We start from the raw sequence: 22,582 nt of genomic DNA, 5'->3' as shown, positions 1-22,582 counted from the left end.
AAAAAGGGTAAGGCATCTGCCTTGCCCACCCTAGCCTAGGACGGACACGGTTCCATCACCGGAGCCCCAGACAGTCCCCCAAACCTGGGGCAAATTCTGAGCGCATAGCCAGAAATAACCCCTGAGCGTCAACCAGGTGTGGCCCCCAAACAAACAAAATATGCTGTATTTTCCGGCGTATAAGACGACCCTTCAACCTATGATAAAAACTTCCTAAAAGTCGGGAGTCATATTATATGTTGGTGTATGGCATGCTGAAACATGTTCCAACTTCAGGGATGAGTGATCCGCACCCCTCTTACTTTTAAGAAGTAACTTACTTTTAAGACTTTTAGGAAGTTTTTATTTTATATACAAAATATATTGCAATATATATATATACACAAATATACTATATATGCATATAAACCAGTGCTTCTGAAATAGACTAATTTTACCATATCACATTTTTCTTTACCACAAGAGATATATCAGAAAATTTGTCTTTATTTTTAATATTTACTAATTCTTTTGTTTGTTTGTTGGGGCCACACCCATTTGGCACTCAGTGGTTACCCCTGGCTTGGGATACATATGGGACTCCGGGGGATTGAACCGCAGTCCTTCCTTGGCTAGTGCTTGCAAGGCAGACACCTTACCTCTAGCACCACCTCAACAGCCCCATTTACTAAAAAATTTTAAAAGCATTAATAAACCTACTAATAACCTAATAGCACTCTAACTTGTCATATATTTGCTCTTAACCTACTCTATTTTAAAAACAATCAACAGGATATTACATCAGAATGAGTAGTGGTGACATAAAGAATGAGTTTACTAAGAAATGATGACAAAAGCACCATTTTATATTTTCATAACTCTGTCGTGTCTGAAATATTATCCAGATTGTTAATTAGCATATTAGCCAGCAACATTTGCATAGATGATGACTGCAGACATTTTAAATTCCAGGTTAAAAACAAAATGTTATTACTTTATCTTAGTTTTACTTTGCACACAAGGCATGTATAAGTTAAAATTCTCTTCATGATCCACAAAGGTAAAGCACAGTTCTGCTCAGATATGCATTCTACGCATTGTTTTATTATGAAAATTGAAATAACTCAACTTGAAAAGTATTCAATGTCTTAAAAATGTTGACTCGGGGCCCGGAGAGATAGCACAGTGGTGTTTGCCTTGCAAGCAGCCAATCCAGGACCAAAGGTGGTTGGTTCGAATCCCGGTGTCCCATATGGTCCCCTGTGCCTGCCAGGAGCTATTTCTGAGCAGTCAGCCAGGAGTAACCCATGTGCACCACTGGGTGTGACCCAAAAACCAAAAAAAAAAAAAAAATGGTGACTAGGGCAGAAAGAGGATGATATTAAAATCCATCATTGTATGTGGATGCTGCTATTTTGATATAACAGCATGGCATATGGTTCCTGAGCATCATTGGGAGTATTTCCTGAGCACCACCAGAGGGATCCTTATGTATAGAATAAAGATTAAACCCAAAACCTACTCAGGTTTGTCTCAAATAACTTCTTTCCCAAATGAAAATTAAATTGACTACAAACCAACAAGAGTTCACTTTTTTTTTCCCCAACAGAAAAGCATTGTTTCTATTAAGCTGGCTTTCTAACAAATGCATACACAGTCATGAAGAGGGTCACAGTTTCTATCTCCTGAAGTTGTTTGCCATCTGAACATCTTAGGAGTGTATTCTATAATGAAAAAAGCTGACTAAAGAGCTGGAACGTTATAATAAATAATTTTTCAACATTAATATATGAGATTATATGTCATTGTTACTGAAGTTTTCAATATAACAAAAATGACTAGAATGGTCAAATCTGTTATCATGATTATAAAAAAGAATTTTAAATATTTCTACATTTTTGTCACCATGGATCATGGTAACTTCCCAATGAATTAGGTATCTAATTTTGTTTGTTTGTTTGTTTTTTGGACCACTCAATGGTGACGCTCAGAGGTTACTCTTGGCTATGCACTCAGAAATCGCTCCTGGCTTGGAGGACCATATGGGACACCTGGGGAACCAACCACAATCCATCTTAGGCTAGCACCCGCAAGGCAGATGCCTTACCACTTGTGCCACTGCTTTGGCCCATGTTTCTAAATTTTTAAAATTATAATATGAAAACACTTATTTAGTCGAATAACAGGATCAGTGTAACTCTTAAATAAAATATAAGTAAAAAACTAATTCATTTTATATGAAATTCAGATTTCTTATGATTATCTTTGTCCTAGCAGTTTTAGCAAAAAGGAGATATCATTATTCTTCCTATGTATCACCAAATTTACATTTTTAATGCTCTTTTGACTGTAATAATTCCCAAGTAGCCATTAAGTCCATCTTGATGCTATTTTCCCCCTATCCTTGCTTGTGACAAAATAGATGCTGCAACACCTAAAGTTAAATCTTTGCATCCAGTTCCATATTCTTTACTGCTCAACTGGCAACAACAATATAATAATAATATTTTTTATTTTCATACAAATTAAAGTATGTGATCTGCAAATATATAATGATTTAAAATATTACTTACTTTCTGGAATGTAAATTAAAAAGACAACTCTAATTTTATTTTAACAGTTAATCAGGAATAATTTTATTTAATATTTAAAAATTAAATTGGAGACATTAGCTATTGATCTGAGAGGCAATACTAAAAATCAAACTCAGAGTCTACTATCTCAAAGACATTTTCTTAACTTATAGAACCATATCCTCAGTGTCAAGACTTTTTTGTTTTTGTTTTTGTTTTTGTTCTTATTTTGAGGCCACACACGGGAGTGCTTTGTTGTTAACTCCTGGCTTGGCACTCAGAAATTATTCCTTGCAGTCTCATGGACCATGTAACTTTGTACAATGCTAGAAATTGGACCCAGCAAGGCAAATGCCATACCAATTGGACTTTCGCTCCATCCTACACAGGATATATTTTTAAACTATAAGTATTGAGTGGATGTAGGGAAAAAAGGAACTCTTACTCATGGATAGTAGGAATGTTATCTAATGCAGCCTTTATAGAACACAATATGGAGATTTCTCAACAAATAAAAATAAACAACTGGAAATTGAGCTCACTATGATCCAACTATACCACTCCTAAAGATATACCCTAGGAACAAAAAAAAAATACAAAAATGCCCTCTACACATCTATATTCATTGTAGAGCTATTTACAGTAGCCAGAATCTGGAAACAACCCAGAAACCTGAATATATATGCTATATATTCAGAATGAAATGAAGTCATGAAATTTTCTTACACATGATGGACATAAAAACTATTATGCTGAGTGAAATGAGTCAGAGTGAGAGAGATAGACACAGAATAGTCTCACTCATCTGTGATATTTAAGAAAAATATAAGTCAATATGTTAATAATAACCAGAGACAATAAAGATGATGGTTGGAATGACCGGTCCACCATATGAAGCTTACCATAAAGAGTGTTGAGTGCAGTTAGAGAAAACTATACTAACAACTATTATGACAATATTAGTGAGTGAAAGAAATAGAATGTCTGTCTCAAATACAGGCGAAGGAGAGGAGGGAGATGGGAATGCTGCCCTTGTGAAGAGGGGGGGTGCTCTTTTTTTATTACTAAAACCCAACTACAAACATGTTTGTAATCATGGTGATTAAATAAAGTATTATTAAAAACAACAACTATAAATATATTATTAGGGGGGCATATATCACTCATAAGTTATGAATATTTGTTTCTCAATATATCAAAAAATATTAGTAGAAAATTAAGAATATAATAGGGAAATAAATAGGTCATAAGAAATGCATAAGGAAACAAATATGCAATATGTAAGAGAAATATAGACTCCTTATATATCAGAAAATATGTTGTTTAGCTAAAATAAAATAATATTTGATGTCAATAATTTAAAAATTATACATATGTGCTTCAGAATATTTAATTATGGCATATTTGTGAGTATTAGGAAACATAAAATAATTATGGATAAAATTAGATAAATCGCCTGAAAAATATTTAGTAGCATCTCATATGCAAGTCAATTTTTACCCATTTTTAAGGAAACATGAAAAAGTATGATTAAATTTTTTCTTTTTTATATATAATATATATATTTATGTTATATAATATATTTTCTTATATATAAATAAATACATGTAATATATTATATGTTAATAATATAAATTATATATATATGATTTCTGATGACCTGAGTCTTGCACACTGTCAACCTGGGTTCCATCTCTAGCATACTATATGGTACCCCAAATCCAGTAGGAGTAATCCCTGAGTTAAGAGCCAGGAGTAAGTCATGAGCACAGCTGAGTATGACCCAGAAAATCAACAAAAATAAATATGTTCAAGGGGAACACAACTGGAAGTTTTGGAGAATCATCAGCAACAGTGTTCAGAGTACTATGTGAAGCAAGGTATCTGGCACATACTTCCCACATGCAAAAGTCTATGCCCATCCAATTATTTTATCAAAAAGAATTCTTTTTTGGTTTGTGGGCCAAAATAATATTTAAATAGCAAATAACCTATTTCCTATCAATAAAATAATGGCTGGCATATTATGATTACATGAATAATGTTCAGAAATAAAATGATCATTGTATAGCACCAGGTCATTGTATACTATTAAAATACATTACAAAAAATTATAAAACATTGAAAATGGCAATTGAAATAAGATAATATAAAATAACAAAACATGTTTAAATGATAGATTAGTCAATTTGAAAATGAATTGCTTATGTATTTTCTATGATACATGCAGTCTAATAAAACAAGATGTATACATAAACAAAAATTATGAATGTCGCATTTCATGAAATGAAAATCATTTATATATGATGGTATTTATAATTATTCATAATTTAGTCATACATAATTATATTTTATATATACCAAGTATTTCAAAAATATATCATCCATTTCACAAAAGCTGATAAAATTTAAGTCATAATATCTAAACCTGTTAATCAAATAATGGTTGACACAATACAGTCTTTCCACACACACACACACACATAGAGAAAACACATACATAAATGAGTGACAAAAAAAATCCCCAAATACTGCTTTAACTAAGTGATAAGATTTATGGGTTTCCATGCATTGTTGCTAAAGTTTAGGCAGTTATAATTTTCAACATGCAGCTTACTGCAAAACTGTGATAGTTATTTTGCATTAATTGTTCTTGACTTATAGAACTATATTCTATCTTAAAATGTGTTATTCCCCCCTGGTTGCTGAATTTAACATTTATTCTATTAATTGTCCTGAGTTTTTTTCAGATCTCTAAGAAAATATACTGAAAAAATGAAGTGGTATGTGGTTTTGAATTGTGTGTGTATGTGTGTGTGTGTATAAATTTCTGTGAATATATGTGTTTGTTCATTATGTCTTTCCCAAGAAACAACAGTTGTGTTTGTTACATCTCTTGTAATTGAAAAATGTTATGTGATATGGCTTACTTGTAAAATATTAATAGTATGGATATAATATGTCTATGCATAATTTTATTAAGAAAGTTGATGAGTAGATGATTTAGATGAAGAGGTCATTAACAAAAATATATTCTTTAGCTGTTCTTTTCATGGAAAAATATAAAAATGGTATTGCTCTGGAGAGACTATGTATGGAATAAAGTTTATGTCTTGCACCTAGAATATCACTGGCCTAAATAACATTCTTGGAGACTCCTAATACAAATCCCCCACTTTGGAGACCCACCTGGCAAGAGTAGTTCACATTAATTCAATTTTAAAATAAATTTTATATAGTATTACTACTGATGTGTAATACATCTATTTTATAGACTAATTAATTATTGATGGCTGAATTTTAAAATAAGACTCTTGAAAAACTAAATTAATATTTTATGAAACACCGAATTTGTGGTATCTAAATACATGTTAGAGCTTCTGTGTGTTTCACTGATGACTTAAAAACTTTATGTGCTAATGCTTACATTATGTTAATATCAGATATCAGCAACTTAGAGAATTCAGTGTGAATTTTTTTGTGTTACTAATAATTTTCTGATTTGTGGAGGTCAGTGCACCAGCATTATAAGTTTTGTTAAAAACACAATTTGTAAATCTTAATGTATTAAAAAAGACATTTTAAGATTTATCATAAATACTGTAAAGGAAAGAAATGTTATCATTTTATTTTATCTCTACATCTCAATATAGAATAAAATCTAGAATATTTTGATGAAAATAGATTCTATATTTGACATTAATTTGTATAAAGAATTTTTGACTATAAAATTTGATCAGATTATAATTTTATTCCATTCTAGAGGATATTTACATACTAATTTGCCAAAATTATATTTAAATACTCTCCTAATGGTAAATTTTCCTGAAAATAAAATCAGTAATATTTTAAATGTTATAAAATATATGTATGTATAGAAACAACTCAATGTATAATAATAAAACATTTATTCTCATGACTTGAACTATCATTATATAAACAGGGTTATAATTTCTACATAAAAGTTCACTGGTATTTTTAATTTAGTTTTTGCAGTTGGTACTTTCATTGTCGAAGAATATCAAACTATATTACCAATATATATAAAGAGGTATTTGTATGTATTTATAAATATATACATGTTTGATGGATAAGAGCATACAGGAGTAATACCCTTGCATGTATATACATGTACCCTATATTGAACATATATATATATATACACACATACGTATGCAAATGTATCTAAAAACATGAGAATTTTTGAATAGATATTTATATACAGATAAACTAGAGAAAAAGAGAACTCATGGAGAAAATCACACATAAAAATATTTTTCTTGGGGCCAGAGCAGTAGTGCGGTGCAGTAAGGAGTCTGCCTTGCTGGTGCTAGCCTAGGATAGATTGCAGTTCGATCCCCCAGTGCCCCATATGGTCCCCAAAGCCAGGAGCAATTTTCTGAGCTCATAGCCTGGGGTAACCCCTGAGCATCACTGGGTGTGGCCCAAAAAACAAAAAAAAATATTTTTCTTATAATTAACTTAGTTTAAAGCAGTGATTAAATCAATTCTTGCATCATGAAAACATAAAATATCTTAAAAATTAACTCAGCTAGCCATAGGTCTTAATAGCTCTAAGAATTCTGGAAAGATTATTTTAAATGTGAAATATAGTACCTCTCATAAACTAATGCTAATACAAATACATGAATAAAATATGATGTTCAAAGAAATAAATAAAATGTGATAATGATTTGTCTATACATTTATATAAGATTAGTGATCAGCACCAGCTCAAACTATCTTAATCCCTTTTTCAGAACAAAAAATAATAATAATAGTTGATTGTTTCTTGGGGTGTTTTTTGGTATTTTTTGTTTTGTTTTTTCTTTTTGTTTTGGTTTTTTGGGTCACACCCTTCAGCACTCAGGGGTTACTCCTGGTTCTATGCTCAGAAGTTGCTCCTGGCAGGCTCGGGGGACTATAGAGTATGCCAGGATTCAAATCACTGTCTGTCCTAGGTCAACTGAGTGCAAGGCAAAGGCCCTGCCATGTACTATCTCTCCAACCCTCAAGTTTCATTCTGATGAAAGAATGCCTATCAGCATTATGTTGCAAAGGTCAGGAAAATCTGTGACACACTTAATCTTAAGAACACCACCCCACTTTTTGTTAGAACAAAATTACTCTAAACTTTATAGTATCAAGGGATTTTTTTTTGGTCTAATGGCAAAGTGAATTAAATCATTATTTTCTATCAAGTATCCATTCAACTACTGTTAGATGGCATTGAGTCATACATTTATGCATATATATTCACATAAATACGCATATACATATTTTTTTGCTGTGTCAGGAATCAATCCCAAGTCCATGTGCAGGTTCTGTTTTTTTCTAAAACACAATTCTGGTGATTTTAGTGTTCTTAAAATTTTTCCAATTGTTCCCTAGCCTACAAACGAAGTATCCATCCTTTGCAACATGATTTAAAGGACCTTCAGATAATGTACAAACCTCCACTTTCCTTTCTTTTCAATCTTTTTTTAATTACATTCACACTTATGAAGAACATTATGCCCCTCTGATTTGTTCATACTGTTCCCTTGTGAGTAGAAAAGTGAACCTATTTTGTTCCTCTTTATAAATCAAGCTGTAATTTGTGCATTTTATCTAAAATATCGCTGATCCTCCCCACAAAAAGATGTACTTACCTGTTAGCTTTCTACCATAAGCTCAAATTTATACTATTTATTTGACAACCACTCTATATTGTGATATTTATCTACTTGTCAAATCCATTAATAGCATTAATTAATTTAAGTGTGTCTACTATTGGGTTTAGTTTCTTTAGTAAAAGATCGTACTATTATAACTTCTGATTCGGGGTAGGACTGAAAAAGACTGAAACAGGCTCTCTCAATTTACAACTATTAAAGAACTATTTAAAAAGTACAATGGGCCTATATATTTTATGTTATATTGTTATAAAGTTACAATGTTAGCATGCTAATATGTGGCTACATATTAGCAATAATAAATGGATCAAAAATAAGGATGACATAAATGATTTTGCATAATTAATTGTACATATCAACAGTGTTAAATATTGAGATTTAGATATCTATTGTTTATATTAAAATACAGTATCTCTGATAGTTGTTAAAATGTAGATTCCCCAAGTACTACAGAAGTAAGAAAGGCATAGACATATCTGACCTTGAGGCACTGAATTTTACAAATTTAAATATATCTTACTGATTCATTTGCACACCAAAGTACCAGAATAAAAAATATAAACTATCATAAGAATATTGGTTGATATTTTCAATTTACTACTGATTAAAGTAATTGTTTTGATTATAAACATCGTTTTTATTATGAGTTAAATTATGGAATTCTATATTGTTGAATCATCTATAGAAAATTTTCATTGGTCATTCAACTGTTTCAAAAAAAATCTCAAAATAGTACATAGAAGTTATTTTGATTTTATAAACATATTTGTTCTTTCACTGTTGGTGATATATTGGCTAATTCAGTTTCTATGAAAAATTAAAATGTAGAACACAGAAAACTCAAAATAGATATACCAACATGATGATACCATGATTCCATTGTTTTTCCTAATTAACAGTATTACTTCCCAAAGGTATTTATATAGCTATGTATGTTCCAATGCCATATAATATAGCCACAGTTTACAAATAATTTATGTAAAACAAGAGTAAAAATGACTATGGTTAATATATACAAAGCAATGTATACTCAGTAGGAAGAAAAGATAGAATCTTGCAGTTTGATAAAACATGGCATGTTTTTCCATTATGGAGTATAAGAAACAAAGGGCAAGAATAAAATATTATAAAAATAACAACCATTAGATTTTGCCAACACAACATTCAGGTGGTGGGAGTAGCAGATAGTGTGGAGGGATATTGGTACAATTACTGGGGTGCATTTGTACATTGAGATTTATAATACTTTAGATCATGATACATCAATAATGCATACATATTAAAATTTGAAAGCAACATCGTCATAGATATGAGAGTTCCGTGATTTCTTAAGCTTTAAAAATATACAATTAAATACTTTTTTCTATGTATTGAATTTTAGGTATTGCTTGTAGCTTACTAGGAATTGGTGCTCAGGGATCACTCCTTGTGGTACACATAGAAACAAGTGGATAGGCAATCTAAACCACATGCTTACTCATAGAGATGAATGATTAGAATGATCAAACAACAATTAAAATCATAAATTTCTATTTTTTGCTTTTGATATTAGGAGTTTCATAAAATAATATAGTAATATGGCTATCTTATCAAAAATAAAACTCAAAGTACAGCAATTGAAACATATTTTACAGTCATATATAAATATTTATATCAGAGCCATGTATATTTTAAATGCAATGATTTTGCTATAGTGGAATAAGATATTAGAAACATTACTTACTTGGTCACTTCACTTATTTAAACTTCTTGTATCAGGCATATATGATGAGTAAAAAGGGTTTTTTTTGTGGACATATATACTCACACATGCATAAGGTTTCCTATCTTCAATACCATATGGTTTCTCTAAATCTTTTGTCTTCCAGATTGTATAGACTTTTACTATTGATTTGGCTTATCTAACTCATTTTCAGAAATGAAATTAGTTTTCTGATTAACTTGATTCCTTCTTGAATGTATAGATTAACTGTCTCTTAATGAGTCTGCTCACATCTGGTATTCCAGATGTTTGCTATAGTAATCATATAAAAATTGACACAGTATTTGAAGGCCATGAAATATGCTAAAGAATGAATAAAGCAGAATTGTATCGCTTTCTGCATGCTATTCTCTAGTAATTGGGTATTTTCTACAGCACTATCCGAATTAGTTAATCAAAATTCCAAAACCTAACTTATTTTAAGCCTTCCTTAAGTAAACAGAGGTCATAAATAGAACAAAACAATCTCTTCAAGATTCTCTTCATGAAAATATATGTCTCTAAGAAGGTTCTAAGAGAAAGTATTTTAAAGTGTTTTCTCAATAGTGATGCTTTTTCTTAAAATTTTGAAAAGGAATCATTTAGATACAATGAAGTCTGCTCCAGAAAAATTTAATGAATTGTTTAGACAGCGACATAGAAGTTGACTCTAAGTGAAGGACTAAGCTGCAGCTATAGGAAAGAAAATTCTGATGGTAGAGAGATGTTATTTTAGAGGTGGCTGCTATCACCAGTAGACTGGTACATTATAGCAGTGTGACAACAAGAATATTTTTGAAAAGTGAAGATTATATATTTTAATTTGTGGATATGATCACTTTAGGTATTCAGTGTATTGTGAAAAATGTCAAAACACATAGATCATTTCTTTAATTTACCTGAATTTAATGATTGAAAATTACAAGGATTTAAGTTTAGACTGTCATGAGAGGTTTACAAAAAACCACTAGATAATCATTTTTTATTATTTATTCAATAATAGTCCTTTGCATAAAACAAAACTAAAGGTCTTACATGTAGTATTAAAAAGTAAAATTTTAATTACTTTAATGGTGGTATTCTCATTGCAATTTTAATGAAATTATTGTTTTATAACAGCAGAGAAACTCACCAATACCTCCACCAGTATTTCAATATTCTTTTTCCTTCCATCTATCTATCTATCTATCTATCTATCTATCTATCTATCTATCTATCTATCTATCTATCTATCTATCTATCTCTCTCTCTCTCTCTCTCTCTCTCTATCTATCTATCTATCTATCTATCTATCTATCTATCTAGATATAAAGGTTTATGTAAGCATGACTAAAAGAATATATGAGGTGTTTGAAATTTTTCAAACAATTTAGATTTATTCTGATACTCTGAAATTAATGATGGAAGTTACAGAGAAAATAAGATGAAAATTTGTTTTAATAAAAATCAAGAAGGCAGTGAAAGTGTACAATAAAGGAAGTGGAACCTAAAGAAACTACTTATAGAAATAATTCACTTTTGATATGAACATAAGATTTTGTTCCTCTGATTCTACTATGATAATCAGAAAATAATTATGATTTTTAGATAAACATTAAAATTTGATACTATTTGAGCATATTTAGCTATTAATGCACAATTCTGCATACTTATGTTATAAAAATATTGCAAAATTATACATTGATAGTAATCACCATTTCAATTCAGATTAACATGTAGCAATATATTGAAAATTTGCAAAGCACATTGCCAGATATTTGTGTTTAGAGAAAATTGTGAACTATAGAATTAGGAGAATTGATACTACGCTTACTTGGAAAACAGACTTTAGAGATGGTGAAGTGGTGTTAGAAAAAGTAATTTTATATCAACAAAATATATAAATATAAATACCCACTCTAGGGGTCCGAGCGGTGGCACAAATGGTAGGGCATTTGCCTTGCACACGGCTGACCTAGATGGACAGTGGTTCAATACCTTGGTATCCCATATGGTACGCAAAGCCAGGAGCAATTTATGAGAGCATAGCTAGGAGTAACCCCCTGAACATCATTGGGTGTGGCCCACCCCCCAAATAAATAAAATCAATAAAAAATAAATACCCACTCTGCACTGCCCACAGAGCTGAAAACTGACAATTTAGGATGTGAGGCAGGCCAAGTTCCAGGTCAGCTGAAGCCATGTCAACTCTCCCACCAACTACAATCGCCACTTCAACAATAGTCCATCTTCACCACTTATCTCCACAAAGCGGAGATCTCCACAAAGATATCAAACTAAATAAAAAGCAGAAAGCCTGTCTAGAGTATAGGAGGGGATTGGATGAGAAGGAGGGAGATTTGGGACATTGGTGATGAGAATGTTGCAATGGTGAATGGGGGATGTTCTTTACATGACTGAAACCCAACTATAATCATATTTGTAATCGAAGTGTTAAAATAAAAATATTAATAAAATGGTGAGAAAACAGCAAAAAATCTGGTATGCCAATATTTAGTTTGAACTTTTTGGCATGAGTGTGGGCATTCTTCCTCCAACTTCTCATACCTCTAGAAAGCGTGGCAGTCAAAATCGCACCGCAGAAAAGCTGCAATATTAGCTACAGGACATGTAGTTTCTGGAATGTGTGACCATATGTACATCAGTACAGCTACATATTTTAATACTGGCATAATAATAGGAACACAGATTTAAACATCAACATAGTTTCAAATCCATATAGAATTTAGAAACAAATAAATAACCAAAAGATCAACTAAAAACAAATACTTTAATAAACATTCTGACAAATACCTCGTTGCAGGATACAATAATTTTCAAAAAATTTAATATAAAATATTTTATTTAAAGATTATGTATTACATAATTGACAGTCATAATACATTTCTTTCCAGGAATGAGTAAGGTGTCTGCCTTGCAAGCGCTAGCCAAGAAAGGACCGCGGTTCCATCCCCCGGCATCCCATATGGTCCCCTCAAGCCAGGGGCAATTTCTGAGCGCTTAGCCAGGAGTAACCCCTGAGCATCAAACGCGTGTGGCCCGAAAAAAGAAAACAAAAAAATTATTAAAACAGAAAAAAATAAATGAAATAATTAAGCAATAAGGTAATTTGTAAAAAAAAAATTATTGTACTTGCAATGTGGTCATTAAGATTTTGTCAGAAAGTTTTGTCAGAAAATTGTGTTGTTAGTTGATCATTATGTTACTTCTTAAACGTATGAACATTAGGTAGCTTCATATACACATTGGTATCCAAATTGATGCAAGTATTAAAATAATATGGGGTATTTGGGGGCCAAACGATCTAGGAATTCAAAGCTAATACAATGGATTTTGAGGGGATATTTTTGATTTTGAGGCTTCCTGAAGTATGAGTATTTGTGTGGTGGGGGTGAGTCCACACTCACTCCGAAAACATCCTTTTGATGTCAGCCCATATACAAGTATATTTAGAGTTTTGGTCAGAGTGATGTTTTTGCAGATAGCCATAGATGAGTGGTGAAGTGGGATACATTGGTGAAGTGGTGATTGTGGGTATTGGATGTAGCAAGCACAACTTCAGCAGGATAGAGTTTTGACTTACCCCCTTTTACCATGATTGCCAGATCTCAATGCATATCTGGCTTATTCATAAATTTTTGTGACTTGGTTTACATTATTTTAGAGAAAAGAGTGAGTCTTATGGAGCTGGACAAATGCAGACATGGCAACTATGCTTTTTGCTCTACTGTTTAAAAAATAATTTATTACCATTTAACTGTAAATTAACAATATAAAATGCATTACTTTATGCCTACTAAGGGAATAGAATTGAGAATGTGTGGAAATTTGGGTACATTATTGGAAGGAATTTTATATTGGTGGAGATATTGGTATTGGATTATGAGTAAAAAAATGTATCATAAGCTACTATATGTTACAATGCCTTGAAATAAAGTAATTTATAAAAAGAAAGTTTAATACACATAAATATGGCACTTATTATATCTGAAATCATATAAACATTTATTTGCCTATATTTTGAACTGAAGATGCTTTATGACATTATTTATATACATGGGGAAATATGGCTGACCATTATACTTAATTAACACTTTTCTGCAGTTCAAATGTCTAATTTTCCCAGATATCTATGACAGGTGCAAAAACAGAACCTAAGGTGTTCTGTCTTTTATTCTTTCCAATACACTTTGACTCCGCTTGCTGATACTCTCCAGCCTGCCTCATCTCTTTTGAGAATAGATAATGCATTATAGCCACTTAATATCAGACAAACATAGACTGTGAAATATCCAATATATGTATACTGTGTCCTGTAAAATAAACTGTCAATAGTTTTCTAAAACGATAGAAACCAATGTGAAGCTAAAAGAAACAATTCATTAACCTTAAAAATAATCATAAATTTTTCCTAATTTATGACTTTAGACAAAACAATTAGAGTATAGTTCTACCTTTCTACTTTACTTAAGCTATACTATAAACACTGTTTAGCTAGATCTACTATAATGGCAGGGATATTTCAGATAGTATTAATAAAATATGTGGCATTTGCTGCTACTGTGACTTAAATACTATATAGAACATGACCAACCTGTTATACATGTGTTTTATTTATATAACATATGTGCCATATAAGATTCTTAGAACATTTAATTTTCACTCTTAAGTACATTTCAATTTCACATTATGGTAGTGAATATAAAGCCATTTAAAACTAAGTAACATGCCAACTTGGATGATCGTCATTTATAATTCTAGCAATATTTAATTCTGTATTTAAAAATAAATGAAAAGTAGCTTAAGAGAGAACTATAACCATAAATTTATATTATCCCTAAAGTACTTTTAAAATTACCAAGGTAAATCAAACTTTGGCCCTTTCTTCTACACCCAATCATACTCTGTGCTAACTTCTATCTTTGCATTTAGGGAACACTCCTATTAGTCTATAGAGATCATATGAAATGTTAGAGAATGTTAGGTCAGAAGCATGCAAGGCAAAAATCTTACCCACTCTTCTATCTCCCAGCCCAATTCTTTTTACTCTTAAATTAACTCAACATGAATTGTAAATTCAGTTACAAACTATAAATTGAAAAACTGTTGAAATTCAACTTTTAAAAAAATATTGAAAATCAATTCTTCAATCAGGAAAAGCCTTTCTATATTTAATATTTAAACCATATCTAAACATTTATTAAAATAAAGATTAATACTAACTAATTTATTTTAGTCTAATTCTAAATTGATTCTAAAATGGGTTTAAAATGTGAAAAAATATCAACCACCTTGAATTAGCAAAACTGAGATCATAGCTGTCATTTTCATTATCAATTTAAAAATGTTTTATTCAAACAAAAATATTTAAAAGTAGTTCACAATATCGTTGTTTTAGACATCCTATGTTCTCACAAAATGGTTAACTTTCCTACACCAGTGTCCCAAATATCTCAAACAATGCTAATCCTGCCCTCTTGGCAGACACAAACAAATATACTTCATATTGCTTGTTACAACAAAATGGTACATAGCCTAATCAAAGAGTAGATCAATTAAAAGAAATCTGTAATAATTAATATACTACTAAAATTATTTTCTGAAAATTTAAAGAGAAGGTTAGTGCTTGAAGAGCTGTCTGTGTTACTGTATTTTGCTCATTGAACTTGGTGAGCTTTTGCAGAACTTTTTAATCAAATTTTCAGTGCTCCTACAGGGCTGTCAGTACTTTGAAATTTGGTGGTCTATCATAGCTGCGTATATGTCCACACACTCCAGGAGCTGTCCTATTGGAACAATTTGGATTGATGAAGTTCAGTTGAAAAGCTGGGCCACTTTCATGACAGAGGATAATGTAGGGTGTATATGCTGGTCCTTCTGGAAGAAATGAAAATCTTTCCCCTCCCATTGTGAGAAGGCCTTCAGCTTCTCAGCCCAGAGACCAGTCTAATTGCATGATTTCTTTTTTAGTCAATTTTATCTGCTAGCGTGAAAGAAAATTGGTATTATAATCCATAATGAGTAAATGTATGCTTCATACTTTAAGTAAAATTTTAAGCTTTAATACATTTTAGTTGTCAATAATCAACAAAAAATTAAACATTGTTAAAAGAATATAAACTTGTCCCATTATGCAACAGACAAGTCAAGCAAATCCTATAACTGCCAAAGAACTGAAGTTACCAAATGGCAAAGGGATTGAAAAGTTGGAAAGATAGGGGCCGGAGAGATAGTACAGCAGCATTTGCCTTAGAAGCAGCCGATCCAGGACCTCAGGTGGTTGGTTCAAATCCTGACATCCCATATGGTCCCCCGTGCCCACCAGGAGCTATTTCTGAGCAGATAGCCAGGAGTAATCCCTGGGTGCCGCAGGGTGTGGCCCAAAATCCAAAAACCAAAAAAAAAAAAAAAAAAAAAAAGTTGAAAAGATCTATTAGATTACTTAGATTACTATGTCCCCAGAATGTAAGCAACATTGTAAACATTTTAAAATTAAAATAAATAGTTTAAATTAAAAAGACTAAATTATCTTAATTACCTAATATTTGTTCTAAAATAACTTATGAAAAATAAGATAGAATAAAATTATACACACATGAGCATAAACCAAATGTAGTATAAAAAGTCATTAAAGTTTATCAAAGATCGAAGTATCAATCTATGAAAGTTCAACTTTTTAAATGTTATTATCTTTATCAATAATCTAATAACTAATAATAAATGAATAGAGAAAGATTTAAGAGGTTAGTTTACTTGAAGTCAACAATTTATAGTTCCTCTTAAGTTTTTTTTTATAAATTTTTGTGATTAACATGAATTACAAGTCTTTCACAGTAGTATTTAAAGTACACAGTGACACTGAATAAGGGGTTTTCCCACCCCCAGTGTTGTCATTCCTCCAAACCTGTTCCCAGCATCCCTCTCTTTTGCCCCCCCCCCAAATGTTAGTCCACCTGGTCCCTCTGTGTATAACTTGTTGTAGATTGGATATCTATTCTGTTGTCATCGACTTTGGGTTTGGTATTTAAGTCTGATCATTTTTTTTTCTACTCAATATTCATATGACTGATTCTAGTACCATCTATTTTTCCCCTCAATTTATGAGGTAGAACAAGGTGATTCAAGTTATATGGTTGTGTTTGAAAATAAAAAAGAAGATAAAAAAAGAAAAAAACAGAAACCAAAATATTAAAAACAAAACCAGCAAACAAAAAACTGGAAGGAGTCCATAGGGGTTATAAATATCCATTTAAAAAGAAGAATGGAAGAAAAAAAGAAGAAAATCATAACAAAGAAAAGAGAAAAATACCCAAAACATAAACTAAAAAACAAAAATTAACAACCAAATAGATAAAACACAAATAGAAGCAAAAATCAAACAAAAGACCAAAACCAGCAACATAAAAAAGGCAACACAGCGACAAATACAACCAAACAATAACCATGAGACCAAAATAAAAAGAAAAAAAAATCCTCAAGATTGTTTTCAAGTGTAAGTGCAATGTAAATGTAAATTTTTGCAGTGTAAATGGTCATTGTAAATAAGGTAATGCTGTGAAAGAGAAAGATTTTTGTTAAACTGATTGGGCTAATGATGTAAATGTTCATAGTCAACCATTTTTCCTCTCAGCTTTAGTCTTTGGAAAGATAGAATCAATTAATTTTCCTACTCTCTTTTGCAAACATCAGTGGTAGAAACATTGGTGAAAACAGGAATAACAGATAGATCAGAGCAACAGTTTCATACTCACAATTTAACTCCCTGCTCAGGTACCTGCTCCTCTCATCTTCTGAGTCAGATTCTAAAATAAGTTTTTAATTTCTGATAGCTAACATTCTTCCAAGCTTATTATTTTCTTCATTGAAATAGTGAGAATTGTTTTTTCATGTTACATACCTGGATAAAATAATATAATCTTCTCAGAAATATTGAAATGATGGGCATTTATTTGACATGCTCTTCATTTTTCCTAGAAAACTTATATTTTCTTCTAGCTCTTTAACCTTGTTCAGACTTATGTTCATATAAGGTTGTGCTTATGTAAGTCTTCTGTTACTTAGCTGCACTATCTATACTCAGTGCCTTTCTAAAATCCCTTTTATTGGACAAATAACTATCAGGATTTAAAATAGGTAATAGTACTAACTTTCATAAAAAGTGTCATTTAGAAATGATACACCAAACTACGAGGGCTGATGCATTAGTAATGCATGCTTTTGTGTCTACAGATAATCTACACTGCAATAGTGTTTCTTATTTTCCATTAGTTTAATGGAATTGAGTGCACACATTTTAGGACTGATTTATTTGACACCATTTGTATGAATTCATTCAGTTTAGAACAGAATAGTTTGTCTGACAGAATAGTGGGTATCAAAATAATGTTCTATATAGAACACATAGACACATTATTGAATGAAAGATGAACTGAAAGATGATCTATTCTCAAAGATGATGCTTACAGTAAGAATATTAAATCGCATAAAAATCAACTCACTACTTTGAAATCCATGGTGCAATAAAAGCTTGAGAGAAAAACTCAGATGAACTCAATTTCTCAGTTATTTCCATGAGACTAGATATGCATCCTACTGTTATGCGAACAATTACCATGCCTGGAGGGAACTAAATGAATGCTGTCACCTATTTGTAGATGTAATAGAAACTGAAGCTTACTATCCTATCATAGGCAAACATGCCATATGCTACTTACTAATACATTAAGTTGACATAATGAGGAATATAGCAAAACTGTAAAAGAAAAAAGTACACATTTGACTGTAATTCACTGGGTTTATTTTTCCTGAAATTCTTAGAAATTTAGTATTAAGTCATGTATAAAATGCATTGCTGAATATGCAAGATTACAACTATAAGGTCACTGAACATTGAACTAACAAGAATTCTCTGCACTTTCTCTTCAAAATTCAAAACCTTCAAATTTTATAATGCAAATTACAATTATTATTTATTTTTGTATGTTTTATAGATAAATGTGTTGGAAGTATATAAATGAGCTCTCAATATAGGGGAACTAATGCAAAAAATAATGTAGCATCAAATTAAAGATCTTGGAAATCATATATTTGACAAAATGTTACTATACAAGATATGAAAGGAAATAATAGAACTCAACCAAAAGGAAGGAACCAACATTATCAAATATTGTAAAAGAAATTTAAAAATTAGTTTATTTAAAAATCCTACACAGGGGCCAGAGCAATAGCACAGCAGTAAGGCGTTTGCCTTGCATGCAGCCGACCTGAGACAGAACCACGTTCAATTCTCAGCGTTTCATATGGTCCTCCGAGCCTGCCAGGGTTGATTTCTGAATGTAGATCCAGGAGTAACCTCTGAACTTTGCCCAAATACAAAACAATAACAAAAAATTTGTATTTGGCCCAAATACAAAACAATAACAAAAAATTCCTAAAGATTATGAAAAAAAAATCCTGAAAAAATGTTTATCATAGTCTTGCAAGTCAGCCCCTGAAGAGGTTGACAGTTGGAGGGATGGTGGATGAGGTCTTTCCCCTCCAGCTCGGACCATGCGTCTGCCACCCTGTCCAGCCAACGGTTCTGAGGTGAAACGACGGGTAAACAGCTCGCAGTCAGGCTTGTGGAAATATTAGCTTTATTTGGTGGACAAGACTGAAGTCCAAAGACTCAGCATAAGTTCCAGCAAAAAGCCTCTCGCCTTCCACAGACCCTTGTTTTTATCCCCCAGAATCAGGTACCACCCAATGGTGGGATCAGATACCACCCAATGTTGGAAGCAGAATCAGGTACCACCCTAGGGTGCCGGCAGAATGCCAGGTCACACCCTAGGGTAGGGCACAATCACCAATCAGAGTAGGGTCAGTAACATAATAATCCCCTAAAATATTTACATAACAACATCATAGCATTATATTGGAAATACTAGCTTGGACCATGAATGCAAAACCTTAATTAAAGTGACAGAATAAAGGTATCAAAGTGTAGGAGGTGAAAAAAGTTTCCTATGGACTGTGGTATAGTAATATTGGATTAGAGTTAAGATTAGGCTTAAATATTTGTTTTGATTATGTTATGCTCTAGGCAGCTTCTGTCCTACAAGCCATCAGTGAGATTTCAGTGAATACAGTTTAGGGAGAGTGGATTGTATGGGTAGCGAAATATGAAATATGAAATATTGAAACCACACACAGAGTATGTGGGGTCAACACATCTTCAGGCAGGAGTGCGACAAATTTAATTTTTAGGCAAGGGGATTTATAGAGCTAAAACCAGGCATATATATAGAGAATAATTACAAACACAAAGCAAAGTTTAACAGTAAACATACTTAAGCTATGGGTGTGAGCTATAAGGATTCTGAGTTACAAAGGAGAAGTTTATAACTCAAGGCAACTCTGCAAGCTTACTTCAAAAGCAGAATCAAGGATTATTAGGAAGTAGAAAATATTTAGGAACTATGTTTTTTGCTGAGATATGCTCAAAGGAAGGACCCAAATCCCCTTAGATGTATGTAGTTCCCTTTTTCTTTTTTTCTTTTTTCTTTTCTTTTTTTTTTTGGGGGGGGGGTTTGGGGCCACACCTGGCGGTGCTCAGGGGTTACTCCTGGCTGTCTGCTCAGAAATAGTTCCTGGGAGGCACGGGGGGACCATATGCGACACCGGGATTCGAACCAACCACCTTTTGTCCTGGATCGGCTGCTTGCAAGGTAAACACCACTGTGCTATCTCTCTGGGCCTGTAGTTCCCTTTTTCTAAGGAGAGTCAATAGCCCAGGGTCTGCTTTCTGGCTTCGCCCTTGATTAGCAGAAACAGCAGCTGCAAGGGCATGTTTGAAAAAGAGAAAAAATATTGTCCTTGCTTTTAGGTGCTAAATATTATCCAGAAAAAGGGGTTCTCTTAGTCATCTTTGGTGCTGGAATTTCTGAGCCAAATTATTTGATAAAGGCTACAATTTTGCCTGAGATTTACAAAGGAGAGATAGCTAAATACTGACTGAAAATGAAATGCCAAGCATCTCTTTGGAATTCCTCCATCATCAATGCAGGGGAAAAAGGTGTCCACAGCAGGCTTTTTGAGGAATCCTGTGGGGGTTATTTCAGTTCTCCCCACCAGGAAAATCTGGGGATACATCTGGTGGGCTGATCTCCCCTAAAAGTTTATGTATGTCATGGCAATGTTATATACTAAAAAATAAAATAAAGGGCGAGTGTCTATAATAGCTTTAGATCAATTGAAAACTGTGTGAAAAGCACATGGTCAATGTTTGGATTCTATTTAAATTAGGGTTAGGAAATTTTTTTCAAGTTTAGAATTGGGGATAGATTTTGGTTTAAGATTTTGTTTTGAGGCCAGAGAGATAGCACAGCGGCATTTGCCTTGCAAGCAGGCTACCCAGGACCTAAGGTGGCTGGTTAGAATCCCGGTGTCCCATATGGTCCCCTGTGCCTGCCAGGAGCTATTTCTGAGCAGATAGCCAGGAATAACCCTGGAGTACATACAGGTGTGGCCCCAAAACCAAAAAAAAAAGACTAATTTGGGGCCGGTGAGGTGGCGCTAGAGGTAAAGTGTCTGCCTTGCAAGTGCTAGCCAAGGAAGGACCGCGGTTCCACAGTTTGATGCCCGGCATCCCATATGGTCCCTCCAAGCCAGGGGCAATTTCTGAGTGCTTAACCAGGAGTAACCCCTGAGCATCAAACGGGTGTGCCCCCCCCCCAAGAGAAACAACAACAACAACAAAAAAGATTTTGTTTTGATTATGGGAGACATTGAGAAAAATATATATTGAGGGCAAATATTGACTTCAGAGTAAATGGCAATTCTTGGTAAATTATTACACTTAATAAAGGATGGAGGTAGGCTTACATTTAGAGTTAAGATTTGGATTAGGTTTGAGATTTTGTCTTGATGATGAAAAGAATAAAATTTATGGTCACGTTAATAAAAACTATAAAAAATTGATAGTATTAGACCAACATATTGTAAGCAATTGAATTCTAATTTAGGTTTAGCAAAATACAAAAGTGGTTCAGGGGAAGTAGTCTATGTATGAGTTTTCCCATGGTAGGGAATGAGTAAAGATAAAACGGAGAAGAATACTATGACAATGATATTTGGAAATGATCTCTTTGGACAATAACTGGGTTTTGTAAGGAGGTAAAGTGATATGAATAATATCCATTCAAAACAATGATTAAACTAAATTATATAAAAAAATAAGGGGAAGTGACAGAGAGAATGAGATGGAAGAAAAATATCTGTAATAGAGGTAGGCTAAGGCATGAGAGGAAACAAACAAGAAATTGATGTCAAAAAATGTTCCCTGTTAAAGAGATAAGTGGTGGACTATTGTATGAATGTTATAAACTCAATCATGAACAATTTTGTAACTCACAGTAATATCATTTAAAAGTTTTATTTAAAACTTAGTGTTAGCAGAATTGGGATTAAGGCTATGTTTAAATTTTTGTTCTCTTTTTATGTTGTAAATGTGAGTAAAATTTAGGATGAGTGCTATTATTAACAATAGAGAAGTTGGTAATATTGGGTCAAGACTATAACAATAATCGAATTTAAAATAGGTTTAGGGTTAGTATTTTGGTTAGGACTTTATGTAA

Source organism: Suncus etruscus, chromosome 8 (genome assembly GCF_024139225.1).
Source record: "Suncus etruscus isolate mSunEtr1 chromosome 8, mSunEtr1.pri.cur, whole genome shotgun sequence".
NCBI lineage: Eukaryota > Metazoa > Chordata > Mammalia > Eulipotyphla > Soricidae > Suncus > Suncus etruscus.
The sequence above is the reverse complement of the archived record's forward strand: the minus strand, read 5'-3'. Positions refer to the sequence as shown.